General features: G+C 44.0%; 1 long non-coding RNA gene across 3 annotated transcripts in view; it reads left to right on the top strand.

The window, feature by feature from the left end:
- LOC122172366 (uncharacterized) overlaps nucleotides 1–23,351 on the top strand; it is a 364,131-nt gene that overhangs the window by 296,731 nt on the left and 44,049 nt on the right. For all 3 annotated transcript variants that reach the window (XR_010598465.1, XR_010598467.1, XR_010598466.1), the window contains exons 3-4: nucleotides 11,109–11,252; nucleotides 17,569–17,675. This is a non-coding gene — a long non-coding RNA (uncharacterized LOC122172366). The remainder of the gene's footprint in view (nucleotides 1–11,108; nucleotides 11,253–17,568; nucleotides 17,676–23,351) is intronic.

Raw genomic sequence — 23,351 nt, 5'->3', positions numbered from 1 at the left:
TCATCCCTGAAGTCATACCATTTAACTGTGGGATTAATTGGGCCCAGCATGTCTGGCTACATGAATCAGCTGGGCTCTCAAACGAACAAACAAAAACAACTTTGGACAAAACTCTGGGGATCTTGCTGTTAGCAATTAAAATTATATAACCCATTCCCTGAAGCCTACGTTTAAATTCACTCTGCTTGTATATTATATCCCTTCTCCCCAACAGTTGTCTGTATTGTCTGTTTAATTGCCAGTTCTTTGAGGCAGGCACTTTTAATCTATGTTTGTACAGTTATTTATACAATGGGGCCCTGATCATGGTTGGGGTCCTTAGGCCCACCTGACTATAAATAATAATAATAATAAATAATAATAAAATGCATTTTCATGTATGTTCATATGAGATTCTTCCTCTCAAACAATCAGCCGAATAACCCAGATTAATTCTTCTGAAAAACAGGGTAGCTATATGTCCAGTGACTGAGAAAACATTTTACCGTTAGGTATCTGGAAAAACAGTCCTAGTAAGCCCCCTCCTAGAGATGAAAGAGTTAACCGGGATCATCCCATAAACATGTCTAAAGAAGAGAGATGATTCTTTGGTGGTGGTTCTGCAAGAGGAGAAAGAGCTATTATATAACTACATACAAGATCTAATTATAGGTGTATATTTAGATGATAGGCTCTTTGGAGTAGTCTGTAGCTACATCTACACCACCAGGTGCCTGTGTGCGCATACTCACATTAGCTCTCATTGAGCTAGCGCAAGTATAAATAGCAATGTAGCAGCGGTAGCATGGACAACAGCAGTGAAGGCACAGCTTAGCTGTGCCAAGTATGAAACCATCTAAAACCAGTGGGTATCAGTACTGGGTTTACCATGGCGCCGGGCCCAGAGTCAGAAGGGGCCCTGGCCAGACCAATCTCGTGGCCAGCTCAGCTGGCCAGGAAAGCTGCCCCCGCCCCTGCTCTGCCTCCGCCCCGCCTCTTCCCACCCTTGCTCCGCCCCAGCCCCGCCCCCCACTCCACCCCTTCCCATGAGCTATGTCCCGGCCGGGGAACTGCAGCAGGGCTCAGGCCCACCCTGCACTTACTGGGCAGCACGAAGTGGAGCGACACGGCTCCTGCCCGCTCCGCTCCACTCAGCTGGCTCTCAGCCGTGCTGCCAGTGAGAGCCAGGGGAGCAGAGCAGAGTGGGCTGGGTCTTTCTACTTCCCGCCTCCCCATGAGCTCCACCGGCTTGTGCTGGGAGGTGGTTTCCTCCTCACCCCCCCAAGCCTGGGGAGGAGATGGAGCAGTGGGGAAGGGGCATGGGATGGGGAAGAGAAGGGGATAGGGGAAGCAGGGGCCCAGCATGTGGATCCCCCCTTGGCAGCAGCTGGGGATCCCCTGTTAAGCAGGCCCATCAAACCCTCACCCTGACGAGCCCCAGCTCCCCTGCATCTGTACCACCCCGATGAGCCCCCCCAGACACCCTCCCCACTGAGCCCCAACCACCTGCACCTAGACCCCACCCAAATGAACCCTACCTCCCCTGCACCCAGATCCTCTCCCCAGCTGAGCTCCAACCACTTTCACTTGGTCCCCCTGCAGACTCCCATTGCCCCTGTACCTGGAACCTCCCTGGTCATCCAGATCCCCCACTGAGCTGCCTGCACCCAGATTGCCCCCCACAGAACCCTCTTACCCCCATCTGGATCCCCTCACACTAATTCCCTCTGCACTTGGATCCTGCTGCCAGGCTGAGCCTCCCTGCCCACACCTGGTGTGCCTGGCACAAAAGGGGCAGGGCCCCAGCGTGTTTCTGTGGCAGGCCTGGTCCTTGTGCTGTGTCAGGGTCAGATTCAGTCTCACTGCCAAGTCCCTGTCCCAGGGGGGTGGGGGAGGCTGCAGGGTGATCTCCCACCTCCATGCAGCCAGTGGCCTGTGCTCTCCACTGCCATGGTGGAGCTTCCACATTTATGTATTGTTAAAAAAAAATTGCAGAATTTTAAAATATTATGCACAGAATTTGATGCAGAATTCCCTAGGAATATGGGGCGCTGTACACCTGTGATGAAGGGGCTGCTGGACAGTAGGGGATCTGTGGGTGGGGGAGCTGGGCAGGGGGTGTGGTGTGCAGGGTGCTGTGCAGTTGTGGTGGGAGGTCAGCAGGAGGTGTCTCTGGGCAGAAGGTGCTGGGCGAAGCAGGTCCAGGGGCATTGGGCATAGGGATCTGTGGGGGAGGTCTCTGGGCGAGGGGGCACTGGGCATAAGGGCAGGGTACTGGGCAGGAGGGCAGTGTGGAAGGGGCACGCTGGCAGCGCAGGGCTGGGCGGGCCGCGCAGGGCTGGGCAGGCCAGTGAGCGTCTAGCAGTTGTGGGTTTGTAAACAGTGCCCTTGTGCTGGGCTGAGTGGGGCCACTCCTGCTGCGCTGCGCCTCATTGCCCCCAACCGGCCCCTCGCTCTGTGGCCCACCCCCCATCACATGCCCTATTTCCCCAGTGGGGCCCACAAATATGTTTGGCGCTGGGCCCACAGAAAGTTAATCCGGCCCTGGTGGGTATGTACTTGGCATAGCTCAGCCAGGCCTCCGCTGCTGCTACCCGGGCTGCTGCAGCTACACTGCTATTGATACGGGCCCTAGCTCAATAAGAGCTCAGAGGAGTATGTGTACACAGACGGGGGGTGTTTATGCAGTGCCTAGCACAATGAGGCCCTGAAATTAGTTGAGATTTCTAGATACTACTGCAATATTACAATGACAGTTGCAGGTAGGCTTTTTGTTTGTTGGTTTAAACTTTTCTTCTTCCTCTGCGAACAAATGGGAAAGAGAAGGAAGTTTTATAATAACTCATGAAAGCTTCTGTGAAAATAGGGAGCTACCATTTTCATGGATTATAAGAGAGGAGCGCGTCGTAGGCTGTTCAAGAGACAAGTTATCTCTGGGCTTTGGGCCTAGCATAGAGCTGCCACCTTCCCACTGATATCACGGTGTTCTTTCCTAGACAGGGGGGTTCACACCCAGCTACTAGCTGATCCACTGGCTCAATGTGCTAAGGTTGAATCCTAAAAGATATTGCTCCACCATCATGATGCCTTGCCCTGTAATCGTGTCGGCTTGGATGCCTGGTATTAGGGTTCCACTCAATGTAACTAGGAGCATTGCTTTCCTTGCATCATTTTTCAATGGCACTGCACTGCAATATACCTAAATCTGTATTCTTTTGGAAGCAGCAACAGCTGACAGAGTTCTCGTTTCTTTGTTACAGCACCACACCCTTAAAGTTAAGGCAATAACATCAGCCTTACTAGTCAGAAATAGTAGGTTCTCACTTTGAATTATACAGTAAGAGAAGAATGAAAGAGATGCAACTATTATAACACTTTTTTCCAATTTACTTTAGCCAGAAAGAAGAGAAAGATTAACTAGAGATAAATAACAGTAACGATTGTGCAATTGTCTTTATATATCACATGGATTAGACTACCCGTAATTCCATCAGCGCCATACATAGCCCCATCAGCATATAGCACCATAGATGGCTATGAGTGGCAAGGAGAAAAAAGTATGTGATGTTCTTATAGAAAATCATCCTACTACAAATTTCCCAGATCTGCAAAATACATGAGGTAACAGTTTAACTTTTTAATGCTTATCCTCAGCGTATGAAGTAAATATGGACCAGAAACACAATATTATCTATTCATAAATGTAGGTAAAGCCATCAGTGAATTAACAGAGATTAATGACAGGTTGTGCTTCATTCTTGCATGCACGCTTTGACTGTCAGTGAAATATTTAGCAATGTTGACATTTAAATAATCATAATTAGACTTCAGAGTGAACACTGTATTCAGATGAATGGGACAGTTCATACCTCTCAGCTATCACTTCAATATGTGATGCCTGCCAGTGTCTGAAGACATCACTGCATCAGCTACACATGTTCACGATTTTGAAGGTTCATTTCAAACTATAAGGACTAGACACTTAGGGTACATCTACACTACAGGGGGGAGTCGATTTAAGATACGCAAATTCAGCTACGTGAATAGCGTAGCTGAATTCGGCGTATCGCAGCCGACTTACCCTGTTGTGAGGACGGCGGCAAAATTGACTTCTGCGGCTTCCCGCCGGCGGCTCTTACTACCACCTCCCCTGGTGGAGTAAGAGCGCCGATTCGGGGATCGATTGTCTCGTCCCGACGGGACGCGATAAATCGATCCCCGAGAGGTCGATTTCTACCCGCCGATTCAGGCGGGTAGTATAGACCAGGCCTTAGACAAAAAAAAAATCTTAGATTCTGGAACAAGAAATGATAGTCGCCCCCCAACAAAAAAGGGAAGCAGTTTATCAAGCTGCTTTGTGCTAGCCCAAATTCACCTCAGGTGAAGGTCTCTACACATGTATAAAACATTCAAGAACAAGGATGGCTTAGTTACTAGAGAGCCTGTGACTTGGAATACCAGCCTTCAGTTCGCTGCTCACAAGTTTCCCCTGTGATCTTGGGCAAGTCACTGAGGCTTTCTGTGCCTCAGCTCCTTGTATGTAAAATGGTGCTAATAATATTTCCCTACTTCATATAGGTGTTGTAAGGACAAATACATTAAAGATACCGTTGGGGCCAGATAGCTACCTTAGATAGACTTGGTTCTCCTCTCCTGCACTAATGTAAGTCAGAAATGATGAAAGGGCGAGGAGAATCAAACCCAGTATTGTATCCAACTTCGGTGGTGGCATTCCATATTGGAATAGAGGCAAACGATGGCAATCCATGGTGATTCTTTAAGAGAGCACTGTTATACGTGTGAGAGTTCTCACAAGGGGACTCAGAGGAGAAGTATCATCTGGTAAAAACAAAAGATGTATCTTTTTAAAAGTTAGATCTATATAAAGTTGATTAAATGAATTGCCTTGACAGCAGCAATGATCTGTTGCACCATCATGCTGAGTCGTGATTCACCAAACCATGATGCTGTGAAATTCTCAGCGTACAGGATAAAAGCTGGTTGTTACCTGCAACCCAGCACCTGATGAGGAAGCGCTAAGCGTCCTACATGTGAGTATATAGAGAGAAGTTACTCTTAATTGCCATTAATCTCAGTACATATGGTGTGAATCCAACTGTGGGGCAATAGGAAAGTAGCTCTCCTCAGCCCAGGTTAGTTATTCCACTCTCAAAGTAGTGTGCAAAGTTACTGGAACTATCCCCCACAAGAAGTGTCCCTTTGAAATCCACCATTAGAACTTAGCCGTGGGCAGCAAAGCTGTCTGGAAATCAGATGGTTGGTTGGTTGGTTGGTTGTTGTTTTTTCCTGGATATTCGGTTTATACAGTATGTGCAGCTGAAACCTATTATACTTGATTTAAAGTGACAATTGATAACAAGTTGTATCCAGACTATTATTGAACATAATTATTCAACAGAAGCCATACTGAATCAATTAATCATACACTGAATGTTTATTTAGTGCAACTCCAACTCTTGGGAAAAAAACATTCACATTTCTGATTAATAGATTGTTATACAGTTTAGTTTACAATTTGTTGCACAGCAATACTTTCATCAAACTCACTGAAGAAGTGTTATGTCTTTCTCCATTAGCAGCAAATTAAAATGGTTTCATTTGTTTCAAATGAAAAGAAGACATTTGCAGGGGGAAACAAAACAGATCTGTTTTAATAAACTTAGATCAGGGATCAGCAACCTTTGGCATGCGGCCCGCCAGGATAAGCACCCTGGCGGGCTGGGCCAGGCCGGTTTGTTTACCTGCCACGTCCGCAGGTTTGGCCGATAGCGGCTCCCACTGGCTGCAGTTCGCTGCTCCAGGCCAATGGGGGCTGCGGGAAGTGGCGCAGGCCAAGGGATGTGCTGGCCGCTGCTTCCTGCCGTCCCCATTGGCCGGGAGCGGTGAACCACAGCCAGTGGGAGCCGCGATCGGCTAAACCTGTGGACGCAGCAGGTAAACAAACTGGCCCCGCCCGCCAGGGTGCTTACCCTGGTGGGCCGCATGCCAAAGTTTGCCAATCCCTGACTTAGACATAACTATAAAGTTCTTTCCAATGACACTCACTCTTCCTCCAGCATAAAGTTATGGCAGGCAGATCTTCTATGTACTAGGGTCAGATGTAATTACACCGGTATCACAACTTATTTTTATAATGTTGACCCTTTTTGACCTGAGCGGCTAGTCTAAGTTCAGGACATGAGGATGTTCCAGCTGGAAGCAGAAATTGATGAAATCTGGTATTTTCTTTGATGCAGTCTTGATTAGGACTTTGTACATTCCTTGTAAATATTTCTCTGAACGCAGGAGGAACCCAAGAACTGTTAGGAATCAGTGCCTGCTGCAGAGCCAGTCTCCGGGCAACCTAATGATCACAGCTGACCTGTAGTAGACTGCCAGACTGACTACGTTACCTGTTTGTTGGAAAAATCAGCAGACCAACTCTAAAGCCCAGCAGCTGCTCAAAGAATTCATCTACAGTTGTGGCTCTTGCACTTGTTTGTTCCCAGCCCTGCCCCTGCCTTACCTCACACCAGGTAACTCAGCTCTGACCCTTGGTTCTGATTCCTGACTTCTGGCTCTGGCATCTCGCCTCTGACTCCAGCTCTGACCCTGGGCACCAATTCCTGACTACCAACTCCTGCTCTAACCCCTGGGCATGACTCCTTCTCTAATGTAGTCCTGCAAGCTTACACCATATCACCTTCATCTCCAACCCCTGCTCCTCTGACCTGACCAGTTCAATGGCAATCAAGACAAATTTTACGGGTTCCTAAATCAGTGTTGGCTCCTATTTCTGCTCCACCCGCAGTTGTATCTTGCTGACCAAGCCTCAGCAGGATTGATTATCAGCTTGCTTACTCAGAAGGCCCTTGCTCAGGTGGCTCCACTCCAGGAAAATCAGGCCCGCTTCTGGGATAATTTGACGACTTTGTTCAAGCTACAGTGATGATCTTCAATGCATGTGGCCAAAACTGCACTTCATGTGTTGTGGCAGAGATGCTGGCCAGTTGCTAAATATGCAGCAGAGTGCCAGCGCATAGTAGTGATACTGAATGGAATGAGGGTGCCCAGCATTGTCATTTGCGGCTCAGCCTTAATGATGATACTACAGATGAACTGGCATGGGTGGAATCCCCATCTGGCCTGGTCGCCTCAGTTGACCGATGCATCAAGATCACTGACTGCCTGACCAAACACCGCCAAGGAAAAAGATGTTTCTGCTGACTTCCCCCAGCCCAGCTGGCTCTGTGTCGTCCATCCATCCGCACCCCCACACTCCCAGTCACCAGTCCCTTCTCGGTCGCTGAAACCCTTCGAGTTGATCAGGTCTAGCCCCGCCTCTCTGACACGGTCAGAGAAGAATCAACACCAGGCATCAGGCTTATGCCTATACTGCAGGGCACAAGGAAGCTTTGCATCAAGCTGCCCTGCCAAGGTCCAGTCTGTGCCCTGGTCAGTAAACATGAAACCCTAACTCCAGTCGTGGGATCAGAGCTGGATTGGTGCCCTTCCCCTTTCCCCAGCAGCTCACGCCAACACATCTCCAATTCCCCCTCTCTGGCTCTGGCACCCTTTGGTGCCTGACTCAACCCAGAGGTGCTGGTGGACTCAGGTGCCTGAGGCAATTTCAGAGATCTGGCATTCACCCGAGCACACAAGACACCCACCCAGCATAAGCACCCCCACCCCCAAATTAGTGGAGTCCATAAATGGGTCACTCATTTTGTCAGGACCAGTCACCCACCAGATAACCCTTTGAGACATCGAGAAACCCTCCCGTTTGGGCTAATTTGTGCACCGACTCAAAAGCTCTCTCTTTCTAGCTTTATCCAGGGTCACATTCTTCACAGGCTACTGTGCACTATTCTCTCAGTCTCTGTCTGTTCTCAGTTTCTGTATGTTCTCTCTTTATACATACATACATATACAGACACACACACACACACACACACACACACACACACACACACCTCTACCCAAAACAATATTCATCCAAAAGCTCCCGGGCTGCACTGCTATAGCACTTTAATGAAGATGCTCTACACTGAGGGGAGAGAGAGCTCTCCCGTGTTGGCGTAGTTAATCCACCTCCCCCAGAGGCTTGCTGTCTCTAGCACTAGGCTGATACCTGACGCCAGTTGAAGACTTTGCTAATCTGCTTGGTGCAGATAGCTATGAAACGCTGAAAAACTTTGTGCACTGCATCTTTAAATACACTGGTCTACAATTTTTGAGAAGTCGTCTGCTTCAGAGATAAAATGTGCTATTTATTATGTATTTTGATGTGCTGAATTCAAATATGACAATTAAAACAACTGATTGGCTACTGTTTCTAAGATATTTAAGTTTTTGCATTTTATGTTTATGTATATTGTGTAGATAGTAGAGTTTTAATCATAAATTGTAAACCTAGGTCTTTTCATGTGTTTATGGTTGCTTTACATGATAATATTTCACCTGTCCTGTTTATGGAACACTTTAAAAATCAGCAAAAGGGTTATATAAATAAAATTTATTATGAAACAAAAGGCAAAAAACTATTATGTACATAGTTTAGTCCTATTCAGTGTCTACTCGGCGCTTTTTGGCTTGTCTCTTGTATTCATTAAATGGAGCATCTCTTGTCACTGTCCAGCAATAGTCTGCAAGCATTGATGGGCTCCATTTGCCCTGATAGCGTTTCTCCATTGTTGCAATGTCCTGATGAAATCGCTCGCCATGCTCGTTGTTCACTGCTCCACAGTTCAGTGGAAAAAAAAATCTAGATGAGAGTGCAAAAAATGTATTTTTAGTGACATGTTGCAACCAAGGCTTTTGTATGCCTTGAGGAGGTTTTCCACCAACAACCTGTAGTTGTCTGCCTTGTTGTTTCAGAGAAAATTTATTGCCACTAACTGGAAGGCTTTCCATGCCGTCTTTTCCTTGCCACGCAGTGCATGGTCAAATGCATCATCTCGAAGAAGTTCACGAATCTGAGGACCAACAAAGACACCTTCCTTTATCTTAGCTTCACTTAACCTTGGAAATTTTCCACGGAGGTACTTGAAAGCTGTTTGTGTTTTGTCAATGGCCTTGACAAAGTTCTTCATCAGACCCAGCTTGATGTGTAAGGGCGGTAACAAAATCTTCCTTGATTCAACAAGTGGTGGATGCTGAACACTTTTCCTCCCAGGCTCCAATGACTGTCGGAGTGGCTAAGCTTTCTTGATGTAGTGGGAATCTCTTGCACGACTATCCCATTCGCAGAGAAAACAGCAGGACTTTGTGTATCCAGTCTGCAGACCAAGCAAGAGAGCAACAACCTTCAAATCACCACAAAGCTGCCACTGATGTTGGTCATAGTTTATGCACCTCAAAAGTTGTTTCATGTTGTCATAGGTTTCCTTCATATGGACTGCATGACCAACTGGAATTGATGGCAAAACATTGCCATTATGCAGTAAAACAGCTTTAAGACTCGTCTTCGATGAATCAATGAACAGTCTCCACTCATCTGGATTGTGAACGATGTTGAGGGCTGCCATCACACCATCGATGTTGTTGCAGGCTATCAGATCACCTTCCATGAAGAAGAATGGAACAAGATCCTTTTGACTGTCACGGAACATGGAAACCCTAACGTCACCTGCCAGGAGATTCCACTGCTGTAGTCTGGAGCCCAACAGCTCTGCCTTACTCTTGGGTAATTCCAAATCCCTGACAAGGTCATTCAGTTCACCTTGTGTTATGAGGCGTGGTTCAGAGGAGGAGGATGGGAGAAAATGTGGGTCCTGTGACATTGATGGTTCAGGACCAGAAGTTTCATCCTCTTCCTCGTCTGACTCAAGTGAGAATGATTCTGGTGCATCAGGAACTGGCAGCCCTTCCCCGTGGGGTACTGGGCGTATAGCTGATGGAATGTTTGGATAATGCACAGTCCACTTTTTCTTCTTTGACACACCTTTCCAACTGGAGGCACCATGCAGAAGTAACAATTGCTGGTATGATCTGTTGGCTCTCTCCAAATCATTGGCACTGCAAAAGGCATAGATTTCCTTTTCCTGTTCAACCACTGGCAAAGATTTGTTGCACAAGTGTCGCAGCATATGTGTGGGGCCCACCTCTTGTCCTGATCTCCAATTTTGCAGCCAAAATAAAGGTGATAGGCTTTCTTAACCATAGTGGTTATACTGCGCTTTTGTGATGCAAAAGTCACTTCACCACAAACATAGCAGAAGTTATCTGCACTGTTCACACAAGTACGAGGCATCTCTGCTCACTTTGGCTAAACAGAAATGTGTCCCTTTGCAAAATCAAACACTGACAAATAAGAGAGCACGACACTGTATGATTTCTAGAGCTGATATAGGGCAATTTGTTCAGCAGAGTGCTGTAAGCTTCGTTATGATTGCATCATCCATGACTTCTAGGAATAACATGATGCAATTCATATCATTTATGACGCAATACCAGCTTCATAGCTTGTTTTGCCTAAAAAGCAAGTACTGTCCAAACCCAGTCATAGATTTATTCATAGATCCAGTCAAAGATGTATTTTAGTCATTTCTGGTTTAAATTGAGATCCCTTCCCTTTATAACTCACTTATCCTCCGCCATTCCCAAGTCAAGGGTCGTATATACTGACCCAATAGCATATCTTGAAAACTAGAGCCAATCAACAATTTTAAGCATCATTTTCATTCTCAGTGACCCAGAATTAGTAAAGTTTGACTACATTTATTTCAGAAGCATTTTGGCTGTAGAGCAGTGATATCTAAGAATTCTGCAAGCCTTGCTTTTCCACTGTCTTCCACCCTGTGTATTCAGTTACACCTGTGCAGAAAGTGAAACATGGTTATTGAATTCTGTTAACTGTGTCTTACACCTGGTTTACACAGGTGTCGGTGGCTACACAAGTGCAGACTTACAGAAAACTTTGCCTGAGTGCAAAGAACAGCAATTTTGTTCTGACTATTGCTGAAGCTTGTAACAGGAGAGGCGAGTGCACACTGCTCTCCAAGGGAGACTTTACATTTGTTCTCTCTTGTTTTTCCAATATTTAAATTAAAGATTAGTCAGAGGCTTTCAATCTTGTTTTTTTTTTTTTGTTAATGGGAAAAATGCTCTGTTTTTTTGATTTCTTAAAGGTGACCTGCGGAAAAGAGGAAGTGGGGATTGCACCCTACTTTGCTTCTTTATGATGTATATGGGTAAAATATCACAGTCTCCCAAGAAAAACAGTATCTTTCCTCTAAGGGATGGGTCTTGGTCTCTAGAAGGTTTTGCAATGTGTAAGTATTTGTTTAAAACTTATTTTAATAATAGCAGTGTGATGCTGATAAATTAGATGTTACATACACCTTGAATGACCCAGTGTTGTAAAAATTAATTGGAACTTATTGCAATTCTCATTCTGTTTCCTTTGTTGGCTTACACAGAATATAAGCAAACATTGTTTTCATGGTTTTGATTCTATATTAGAATTCTATGATTCTATATTTCATATCTACAATAAAATCTGATACTGCAGTGATGGGAGCCATATAAACACCTAGATAGATGATAAAAATGTTGTTAGTGAGTCCTTCAGGGGGTGCTTTCTGAGAGAAGGCACTTAATCTAAAGAGCACGGGGTTGTTAACTTTTACTATATAGCATATGTAATACTCTAGTTTATTATTCTATTGTTCAGTGCTGAAGTTGATGTGCTGTTTAAGTATTTTTTCCCCCTAAATCCATGGAGTTCAAAACAAAATACCCCAGCCTCTGTCTCAGTTTCCTCTTCTGTAAGAGGATATAGTAATACAAATATAACTCACCAAGAGTTTAGTGAGAACTAAGCAGTATGCAAAGCACACGAGGAGCTATAAATGGAAAGCAATTATATATAATAAAAATTACTATTGTTTAAAATCAATAACTGATTTGTTTCCTAGCACAGTTACAATGCTGTTGTTGCATAAACTGAATTTCACTTGCAACATTACACTATTATTGCAGCTGGCAATAACTAAGCACTCTAATTGCATTTGTATGCACTGTGGAAATTTTCAGACAATGCATCAGGAAGCGTTTTATAACAGAAATGTATCCTTACCAAAGGAATCTGTGTGTAAAATATTTGGGGCAACATCCAACTCTTATTAGTCTCACACTGAATCAAGGCCATGAACAGGAAAAAATACATAGACAAGCCAAATTAAAAAAATGAAATAAAATAAAAGTTGACTCTACAAAGGATAAACACAATGCCTTATTGTTTTTACAGCACCCAAAAGCATGCTTAGATGCCTTACATCACATATCAATACACATGGACACTACCAAGTGGACATGAAAAATAGGCATATCAAACAGTAAGGAAAAGAACCGGGACAGTACAGCAGTGGCTGTAAGTTGACCTAACATAGGTCAATTGAAGTTTATAGTGCCCTGACATAACAGCAACTTCCTTTCCCAGTTCTTTTCCTTACTGTTTGATATGCCTATTTTTAATGTCCACACTGCCCTTCTTCTGTCGGTGGTCCGCATCCTCATCAGGAGCACTTCCACCCACTTAAGAGGGGCAGTGTGGGGGGCTGAGAGTGAGGAATCTCAGCTCTGCGTCCCGCTCCCTGCCGGTAGCCCGGCTGCCACCACCCCTTGGCTTTCTGCTCCCCACTGGCAATAAGGCAGCAGCCACACTGGCTTCTCAGTTCCCCACTGGGAGCAGGGAAGCCAACCGGACTCAGGGCATGGAGCTCCCCACTGTGCACAGCCATGCTCCCAGTGGGGAGCTGACAGCCTGGACAGCAGCCAGGGTGGGAGTGGGGACCCGGGACCCCAGGGAGGCAGCAGGGCTACTGGCTGCGTGGGAGCCTGGGTGGCAGCCTGGCTTGGAGTGGAGACTGGGCAGCAGCAGGGCTGGGGAGCTGGGAGCTGGTTTTCTTGTCAATTTCACGGCTCCAGTGAATGGCAGCCAATAGATGTAAGTAATGGAGTGTCTACAGGGACACTGCATTGCCCTAACTACCTATGCCTCTCACGGAGGTGATGGGCACTCAGTGTAGTAGGGCACTTACATTGGCAGGAGCAAGGCTATAGTGTGTACATTGACATAATTAGGTCAATGTAAGGCAATTTACGTTGACCTAACGCTTTAGTGTAGACGAGGCCTAAATTAAGATTACTCAGAGAGGCAAGGTGGGCGAGGTAATACTTTTATTGGACCAACTGCTGTCGGTGAGAGACAAGCTTTCGAGCCACACAGAGCTCTTCTTCAGATCTGGGGAAAGTACTCAGGCCGTGGCTACACTCGAAACTTCAAAGCGCTGCTGCGGGAGCGCTCCCGCGGCAGCGCTTTGAAGTGCGAGTGTGGTCGCGCACCAGCGCTGGGAGAGAGCTCTCCAAGCGCTGCAGGTACTCCACCTCCACGAGGGAATTAGCTTACAGCGCTGGGAGCACGGATCCCAGCGCTGGGGCACTGTTTACACTGGTGCTTTACAGCGCTGTAACTTGCTGCGCTCAGGGGGTTGTTTTTTCCCCGAGGGAGAAAGTTGCAGAGCTGTAAAGCGCCATGTCACAGCTGAATACATGATTGAACAGATAGTTTAGCCTAAGTAATTAGCACATATTCTAAGGGACCATTCAAGGTGAAGTGGCTTATTAACACCCCTGTAATCTCTCTAATATTCTGGGACCAAATGGCTACAGCACTGTGTACAACATTAAGATTACTCATTCTAGGAGGTTGTATGTAACTGGTTGCCACATTTCATGGTAATTAGTCTAAAATGATGCCAATCAACTTTTTAGTCATCCAAAACACTCTTATATTTGCTTTTGCAATTATAGTCAGTGTGTTTTTAAACTGACTATAAAAGCACAGGTTTACTGCTTTCTGCACCCTGGGAGTGGAGAATGCCATTTCCGATATTGCCACAGCTTGAGGAAAAGCCAGCCCCTCTTTATACATAAATCTGCAATGCTGGCAAGTTTTAAAGTCTTTGTTGCTCGGTACTTGGCTTCAGTTTTCGGAAATTCTGAAGTGCCAGCTTTTCTCTTAAAGCAGCTTATCCCCGAATTGCAGTAACTTCAAACCGTTTACTTACAGAATCTAGAAAGCCCCAGCTGAAGTTGCTGGAACGGTGATAGCTGCTACCGGTAATGGGAGGATTAATGGCAAAGTCCTCCAGTGATGGAGATCATCACATTTACATTCCCTTTTGTTGTAGATCTCTATGCGTTTTTTAGGAATGATCTATTCTTATCAAATTATTTCACGTCCTACAGTAAACCTGTGCAGATGGAGCTGTGACAGTGGGCTTTGCACTCTCCTTGTACATGAGCTAGATTTAACTAATAGCTAACCTCCTCTCAGTAGTTGCACTTCCATGTGTTTTGTTATTTCACACTGCTTTGTGCTGGTTAATTTGTCCCTCCACTTGGCTTCAGAATCCTAAAACACACCGTGCACTTATGTTTTGTTAACTCAGTAGAAAAGATGTAGTAAACTCTATTTTAAATGGTAAAAGACCAAGCTATGCCATGCAGTGTGAAAGAATAGTGTGCCAATATATGGAAAGGTCAATATCACAGTTTGTTTTTCCTCTAAATTAAGAATATTAAAGTTTGGCTTACTAGCAAGCATAAGCTTGAAACCTCTGACTAGTAGATATGCTCAAACTCAGTTCACTCCTCTCCCCAGCCTTCTCGTACCCAATGCATACCCTGGAGAGCTGGTTATACTCTATATTAGGGGTAGCCAAACCATGGCTCGCAAGCTGCATGTGGCTCTTTTACCAGTAAAGTGTGGCTCGCAGAATCCCCCATGCCCCCCCCCCATTCTCCACCTACCAGATTTGGGGTGGGGGAGAGCTCAGGACCTGTGCCTTGCGGTGGGGTGGTGGAGTTTGGGCTTCTGTCCAGTGGGGAGATATATCAAAAATATCCATAGTCTGTGGTCAGAGCAGTGACTTTCAACCTTTTTAGACTACTGTACCCCTTTCAAGAGTCTGATTTGTCTTGAGTACCCCCAAGTTTCACCTCACTTAAAAATGACTTGCTTACCAAATCAGACATAAACATACAAGAGTATCACAGCACACGGTTACTGAGAAATTGCTGACTTTCTCATTCTTACCATATAATTATAAAATAAATCTATTGGAATATAAATATTGTACTTACATTTCAGTGTATAGTATATAGAGCAGTATAAACAAGTCATTGTATGAAATTTTAGTTTGTACTGACTTTGCTAATGCTTTTTATAAAACTAGGCAAAGACCACCTCTGGGTACATGTACCGCTGCTTGAGAAGCACTGGGTTAGAGCACTCCCCTGAGCAGTAAGAGACCCCTCTTTAAATCCTTTATTCCCCCTGAACCTAGGTCTCCCATATCCCAGCACTAAGCACACAGCTAGACGCTACAAGGGTGGCATTGGTACTACCATCACCTCCTCCTCTGGCAGTGTTGTATGGAGTTAAGCAGGCCCGTAACTCATTCTCCTAAGCCACTGACTCCAGGAAAGGGTTCCCAGGTGTGGAACCCAAGCAAAGATAGGCACCTCCTTGCAGCCTAGACTTAGGCACCAAACTCCGTGAGGGGGTGGGGCTTAGGACACACCCCTGTCATCAGCATGTCCCATTAGCTGGCTTAGGCAGCTCTACGCTTATTATACTGGTTTTTGTGAATCAAATTCTTAGGCACCTGTCTCTCTCCATGCATTGCATAGGGAGTCTAGCTACCTAACTCGGCTTTGTGGATCCTATCGTAATGCCTAAGTCCCTTTGTGGATCCAGGCCATTGTGCAATGAAATGGTCTGTTGCATAGCCAGGGCTTGGAACAATTTAGCATATCCATGCAGCAGCATTGTGTTTGATGCAACTGTTTTGGCATGTCCATATCATAAAACTATAACCATATCAGTGCACTGTGGTACTTCTTAAGAACCTAATCCTTAGTGCACAGGATTGTTACTGGGGAAAAGAACTTTTGAGTAGCTTACAGGTACAAAGCCCTGTATTGTGGCATGGAGTTATGTTGACTGACAGAACTAGTGCAGGTTCAAAGATTCATTGCTGGTACATTGCACTGGTTCAGCCTGGTCTGAGCAACACTTGAAAAATGCCTACAATGGCTTGACTGTTGTGCATGAACACAGCACATCATACAAACATTGTAAGCGCAAGGCATTTCAGTTAATGCTTTTCTTTTCCCCTCTTTTTAACCTAATGTGGGCAGAGTAGTAATAGTCTAAGGTTAAAGAAACAGGGTTTACTTACTAGTAACTGAAACTGAATACATTGTCTCTGCAGATCTCCATATTAGGACCTATATTTTCCCGCTGAATCATGAAGCATGACATGTGTCATCTAAAGAGGGGATCTGCAGAGGCAATTTCATAAAGATCTTGAATTTCAGACCTTTAAGATTCTACATGGCAGACAAGCTGTGGCTGTAAAGGGAATAAAGGAAACTCTAAAGATAGGAATTAAAACACCAGGATGAGATTCTGTGCTGAACTTTTAAAAGGCACAGTAGAGAATTCACAGTCACGGAGGAGTGTAGAGTAAGGTGGCTTTAAATCACTTGTACAATCTTGGGCTGTGCTGGGACTCCAGGTGTAACTCGTGGGGCCTGTTTAGATTACAGCTGCCTCCCTGGCATCACTGTGGGGCTGGCCCTTTAAATTTGGAAGAGAGGAGCAGTTGCAGCCCTAAAGCATCCATTTTGTAACTGGCCGCTGCTGCTTCCTGGATCTCCTTCTCATCCAGCTGGTGAGTACTCTTAATTCTTGTTGAATTATTTACTTACTCTTAACTTCCCTTTTCCTATGCTTGAGGAGCTGGTATATTTTGTGATACATTGTCTTTGCTATATTATGCTTTGTTCACGTAAACTAAAGCCAGAGGCCACTGTCAACCCATACAATTGACAGATGTTGAGGAGAGCAGCAGAGAGGGTCCTAGAGCCCTGTGTCAGGACTAGGTTATGGGAATCTTTATGCAGCCCTTCAACATGAGGAGCCTGTAGTGTGACCAGATGTCCTGATTTTATAGGGACAGTCCTGAATTTTGAGTCTTTTTCTTATATAGGCTCCTATTACCCCCCACCCCCTGTCCCAATTTTTCACGCTTGCTGTCTGGTCAACCTAGAAGCATGAGGGGATTTGCACAGCAGTGGATCCCCACAGTCCTTCCCCTGCCTCATCTTTTTCCTGTCTTACATGTATTAAAGCAGAGGGAGGCCTTGCATAGCTAAGCACTGTACTGGGCAAAGGGTGCGCACTGCCTCCCACTATCCAGTCCCTACCTTTCCACTCTTATGCAGCAGAACCAGGCCTGGGAAATCTCTACCCAGAAGAAGACACTCGACATTGGCTTTCCGTGCAAATTCACAGTGAGTCTTCTAGTTATTGGGGCAACTGGTGCAAGCCAGGTTCTACTGTCGTTTTCCTTCCATCTCATTTCCACTAATCAGTGTCTGAGTTGAAGGTGCAGCATAGTGTTTTGAAGATTGATATACGATGCATGAATGCCACCAGAAACTCCTCCATTTAGGAGAAATAGGTTACTGTGTGTACTTCTTATTTTACAGTACATTTTTAAATGATTTTTTTAGATGTCTGTGGAATGGGAGCGTGGCAGTGAAGGGAGGCCAAGTGCAGAGAAACAGAAGAGACGGGGAAATGCTAGGTTCACTAGCCATTAGAAACAATGGCATAACAGGTAATATTAAGTCCATGTGATCATGAATCATTCACACAGGCTGGCTACCAAGTACTGCATTTCAAATCACTAACCCCCAGTCTGTACCAGTGTGGGACGTGCTGTGGTTTGGCTCCAGTTTTTCACAGGGTGAAGGGGATGTAAGTAAGCTTCAGAAAATCAGGGCGGTGGTAACACAAGGGAGTCAGACAGTGGGCTTTGGAATCAAATCCCAAGACCAGACAGCAGGAAGGGGGGTTCCACTGGCCCGCAGGTGGGCTGGCTTTCAAAGGCCACTCTCCAAGTATTATGGCCTATTTAAAATAGGCCCAGCTCCAACAATAACAGATTTTTTTTCACTGTGCTCCAGGAGAGGGGACCCAGAACACAGCCTTTTTGAAGAGAGGAATGTAGCTTACAACCTGTGGGGAAAGAACTATATTTCATTTAACTCAAACTCAGCAAACTGGATTTATATAGTGCCACGTTTTAGTAATTCATCCATGTACACGTTGGTTGATGTTGGGACTGCTTGTAATCACATTCTTACAAACAATAATAAACAGAGGAAGATACAAAACCTTGGTGACCTTGGTTTTGGTTACCAGAACAGTTACCTAATTAAAAACATGTTTTAAACTGTAACTTCATTCCACAGTGTTATACAATAGTGTAATGAGCTCCAACAGTAGATAATTCAGAGTTGTCACTTTGTGATTTTTGCAGTGTTTTACCTTCTTGTCTGGCAGCTTTCTGGTAAATTTTTCCCTTTTACAAAATGGCTGTCATTTCCCATTCTTTTCAATGAGACTGAATTACAGGCTGCTCTCAGCCAAGACAGACGACTTTTCAATACAGCCATTGCATGTGGAATTGATACTACACCTTGTGAAGATAATCAGCATCTCCCATTGTTTTTAAGTGGGCTGAAGCCAGGTTTCTCTTAGGGAACATGACTGCCTGCTGGGGCCTGTGGATGGGAAAATGGAGGGAGCCCAGGTAGAGCTGGTCAGAAAATGGTTATTTTCTGAGAAAATTTTCAAAAGAAACAAAAATTTATTTTTTTAAAAAAGTTTTCAGTTTTTGATTGTGACTGGAGAATTCCCAAAGAGACTGAAATTCACTCAAACCTTTTTAAAGGCTATTTTTCATTAAACATTTGTATTGACAAAAAAATATTAATCAGTTCTAGAGATAGAGGCATGTGGGAAGCAGAAGGGAAAGCTATAACAATGCAGAGGAATATGGGGAGGCAGAAGGCAAACAATGGGGTACAGACCAATGTGTGTAGAATGGGGCAGACTGAGAGTCACAAGGAAACCTGGGGTGCAGGAAGCAAGACTTCAGGGGCTGTAGGGGGATCTAGGAGGTAATACAGGGTAGAAAGGTGGGAGACTGTAGAGGATGGGGAGGAAAAGGGAGAATATGAGTGGTACATGATAGTAAGAGAAAACATGGGGGAAAGATAAACATAAGGGGGCTGAAGACTGAGAGTCAATTTCTAGTCCATTATTTCTAGAAACTATTATTTCTTCAAATATCTCATGTTTTTTTTAATCCAATTGTGATTTGTAGTCCAACTCATGATTTTTGAATGTTTGGTGTTGACAGTAACCGTTAATCTGCACCTTGTCACTCTGGCTTCAGGGTTAGTTCCACATTTTTACAGCTCTGGGCTGCAGTTCTCTGAGTTGGCCCTTGATCTGACTGTCAGTGCAGGGCTGTGGTATTGGCATTGATAGTGTCGGATGTGTTTTGGAGTGATTGTCAAGTCCTAGGAGCATCATGTTAATTGGAGTGGTTTGCTCAATGGAAAGCTAAATTGGAAGGCCTAGTTCCCAACTGGACTATCTGGGGAGCAGTTCATTGTGGTGTCCCTGGGCAGTTCAGCAAGATGAGTATGAATGGAGAGTATAAGTGAGTTGAGGGCAGGAATCCTGACATGGGGAAATGGAATGAATTGCAGGGGCTAGTGCGAGTCTGAGGAGACAGCTAGGTCCGTCAACATGACTGTGGGGGACACATCCCCTTTATTGGGTAACTTGCAGGGACAGAGAAGCCCAATCCAAAGAGGGTTCAAGGTAAATCAAGTTTAGGAATCGTTCTGTACAGGAAGCATGTGCACAGAAAAGTTAAGGAGCCCCAGGAGCTGTTTCCATCTTATTGCATATCTGTTCAGTTTCTCAAGATAATGTTTCTGTGCCCGTATTTTCCTCCTGACCCTCCCTGCCATTCAGAATGCAACATAAACTTTTAAAAAATCGTCATTATTGCCCACTGGAGTGTCTGTCCTCTTCCATCCTTCCATCCCATTTCAAAGTCAAAATTTAATTGAAATGAGACCAGGCAGACATTATAATGAGATTCTATAAATAGGGTGTAAAATGTCATCTTAACAGGCATAAATGTGACCTATTTAAAATACCACTACAAAGAGAAATTGTTAAATACATAGCCTCATTACACACACAAAAAGTCTCCTCATAAGTGGTTTTATTCTTTTACAGTTATTTATTTAAGTTGGTTCCAGCATATGATTACATATTTTCTGGTTTGGTGCCCAGTAAATGTATTTTGCTAATAGTTTTATTCATTTTACACTTTGAATTGCTATTGAATTTGTTGTACAGATAATGCACTCCTTTAATGGTCTCCTTCCTTCAGAAGTTAGTTTTTAAAGAGTTTCATTATATAATCTATGGCCTGATACCCAGAAAAGGCATTCTTTTAACAGTTCCTCATTTGCAGTACAAGAGTTTTCCTGATACAGTGTGTTAGAATGGCTATACCCTTTACCTGCCCTTCTGTCCCTTCAGATGACTACCTAAATCAGTAGCATAGGCAACCAGGGTTAAACTTCAGTTAAACAATTTCTTTTCAAAATATCAAATGCTCTCAGACTGTTGGTTACCTGAGCAATGCTTTGGTGAGGTTACGTTTTGCAGTACTTGACACATTGCACTGCATATTGTCGCATCTGTTTTTGTCTCATTCTGATTGGTTGCATCATATTTTTATTATTGATGCACTGTAATGTGGCATACTTAGGAGAAAAATTCCAATCGAAAATATAAAAATGTTTTCATTGACCTCATAAAGATGAAAAAAACACCAATAAAATCATTGAGATTTTTTTTAAAATTCCATTTAGGTTAATTTTTTAATTACATATTTAATTTAATGTAGAAGTGTGTCAGTTCTGACTTCAGGTTGGGAAATTACTACCTGTAATCAGCAGCCAAAAAAAAAAAAAAAAAAGAGTTCTTGTGGCACCTTAGAGACTAACTAATTTATTTGGGCATAAGCTTTCTAAATTTGTTAGTCTCTAAGGTGCCACAAGGACTCCGCGGTTTTTTTCTGATATTGACTAACACGGCTACCACTGGAACCTGTCACCTGAAATCAGTCAACGATTACATCTAGAGCTATTAAAATACCAGATATGTAATGGCTGGTACATGCAAGTTCTCCTTAGCAACTAGTATGTTTTAAAGTTTGCTATATTTTTTTTAAATGCTCTTACACGCCAACTTCAGTTCTATGCAAATACCAAGCATTAGTGCAGAATTACAGTTAAGAATCCAAGCACTTGTCAAGAAATGTGGATTTAAGTTCTTATCCCTGATAATATGAGTTGAGATTTTGAAAGCTGACTAGACGATTTAGAAACATCACTTACATTAATGGAAGTTGTGTATTTAAATCTCTTAGCACTGAAAATACCAACATTGTTTCTCTATCATTATAAACTATTTGTCAATTATTACAGTGTAAAATATAATGCAATATTTCCCAAGCTGCAATCTGCAGACCATGAGCAGTCTGCTCTGAGTTTTCATGACCTGGTAAAAGCGTGTGATCCTGTATGTGGCTTAGCTTCAGGGCAGCCCTACCATCAATGAAATACAGGCTCTAATTTTACTAACGTAAACACATCCTAGGAGAATGTTTTTAAAATATCTCCGCATAAGCAACAGAGAGTAAGAGAGCAGAAGACAAGGGAGTAGGAGGTGTGATGCCTGAGCAGCAGAGAGAGGTCCTTCATCTGAAGATGCTTGGCACTTGTTCCACCACCAGAACACGGAACAAATTTTCTTTGGTGGCCAGCTGCTGAGGCGGGGGATCAATGTCCCAGAGACCACTTTCCTAGAGAACAACCTTTACACACAGTAAAGGGCTATCTGTTGTGTCCTATGGCCAGTTTTGAGATTTACCAGTTGGCACAAAGTCAAAAGCCCTTTGTTGTTTCTGTCCAACGATGATTGTTCATGATGACAAAAAATGGGAGATGAGTAAATGCAATTGGTAGGTATATGAAATATTGCTAGAAGAGACATCTAAGCAGGAAGTTCTCCAAACTCCTGTTGAGCCAGTCTGGCACTGTGACAATCAAATGACATGAACAAAGGGAGGTGACCACTGCCCTTGTGCACATGACGATTGACTGCAATAAATGGCTGGCAATAATATAATAGAAAATTGAGTGAATTGAGCCATTCAACTGGCAAGTATTTGAATATAATGTATGGTGCTATATAGTGGGTGTGGGAATGGACAGTTTCTTCCTGAGCCTTCTGGTCAGAACCCTGATGCTAAGGCAATTAAGTGAGACAAACTAGGATCTGGCCCAAACCTTACAATGAAGACTAAAGAAACACATGCACTCAAAATAACTTGGTGTGAATGTGGTGAGAGAAAATGTAATGTAATGTCTTCTAGACAGTCAAGATATCTGGTTAACATCTTTCTCTCTCCTTCAGGAAGGAACCCAACTGCTTTACAATCTGGGTTCCATGTATACATGTTCTTGTGCAAGAGACAAGGAGATTTAAAAATGTCGTGGGTCTTCCTCTCTCTTACTCTAGTGTTTTCCCACCATCTTCCTGAGAGCTCCAGTCAGTGCCTTCATAATTTCTTCAGGCACTCCTACTCTTTATAAAAACTAAAACAATCAGGAAACAGAAGCCATACCATGTGACTCAGGTGACCAATAACATAGCATGAATTTTGAGTTCTGAATGCCAAATATTTACGGTAATAGAACAGTTCACAAGTAACCCATAGATTTAACTATTTTCATAAAAACTATTTGCTGAACAATTACAAATAAAGACTGTAAAAACCACAATGTTTGTGACCAGAAAAAGGACCAAATATGACAAATTATTCATAATGAATAGCTTGATTAGTTCTATCTACTTAGTAGTAAATAGTTGCTTTGACTTCAGACTAGAACTGCAATGTTTGTCAGAAATTCAAACAAGTCATTTAAAGCTCACTCTCCATGGCAAGATTAAGTGTGGCTATTGGACTTGAAATGAAGTGTGAGTCTCAGATATAATTGACATTCATGTCACTAAGCTAGTGGGAAATTCAAACAGCCCCCAAGTGTGGGAGCCAGTACGCAGTTGAGGAGATGTTCAGAATGAAAGTTCTCATCACGTCACAGCTACATTCTGAGCAAGATTTGGCTTTTGGATATTGTGGGAGGCAAGCCCAGCGCTAGACTGGTGACTCTGCGAGAGAAACAGAGGGGAGGAGGAAGTGAACATAACATTCACTCCAAACCATGAATCATTTTTATCCTTAACCAAATAGCATTCAAGTTCTTGAGAGGAAGAGAAGGGAGGAGACCATCACAGTTTATTACTAAGAACTTTCCTGCCAAAAGCATTAGGACCTGACTGTGCTTTCTTC

The sequence above is a fragment of the Chrysemys picta genome, chromosome 2, assembly GCF_011386835.1.
Source record: "Chrysemys picta bellii isolate R12L10 chromosome 2, ASM1138683v2, whole genome shotgun sequence".
NCBI classification, from domain to species: Eukaryota; Metazoa; Chordata; order Testudines; family Emydidae; genus Chrysemys; species Chrysemys picta.
The sequence above is the reverse complement of the archived record's forward strand: the minus strand, read 5'-3'. Positions and strand labels throughout refer to the sequence as shown.